Consider the following 320-nt stretch of genomic DNA (forward strand, 5'->3'; position numbering starts at 1 on the left):
ATCCGGTCGACCGGTCACCTCTCCACCGGCTAACCGGTGGAGTTATACTTCTCTGTCACCGGTCGACCGGTTCCCACTGAAACTGACCCTAAGCAGCCCAGAAAACCCTGTTTTGACTTCAAAATTCGATGTGGGATTGACCTAACCTCATTTGAGAACTCAAAATGAGTGGATTAGCCACATGAATCCTTGTTTTCCATCCGATTCTCCGGAATGAATCTCTATCTACAAAGAATCATGATTTAAATTGAGAATTGTTTATGAACATTGATTTTGAACTATGGCACACTAATATGATACAATTGCATCTAATTAAACGA

This window comes from Morus notabilis, unplaced genomic scaffold, assembly GCF_000414095.1.
Source record: "Morus notabilis unplaced genomic scaffold, ASM41409v2 Scaffold248, whole genome shotgun sequence".
Taxonomy (NCBI): Eukaryota; Viridiplantae; Streptophyta; class Magnoliopsida; order Rosales; family Moraceae; genus Morus; species Morus notabilis.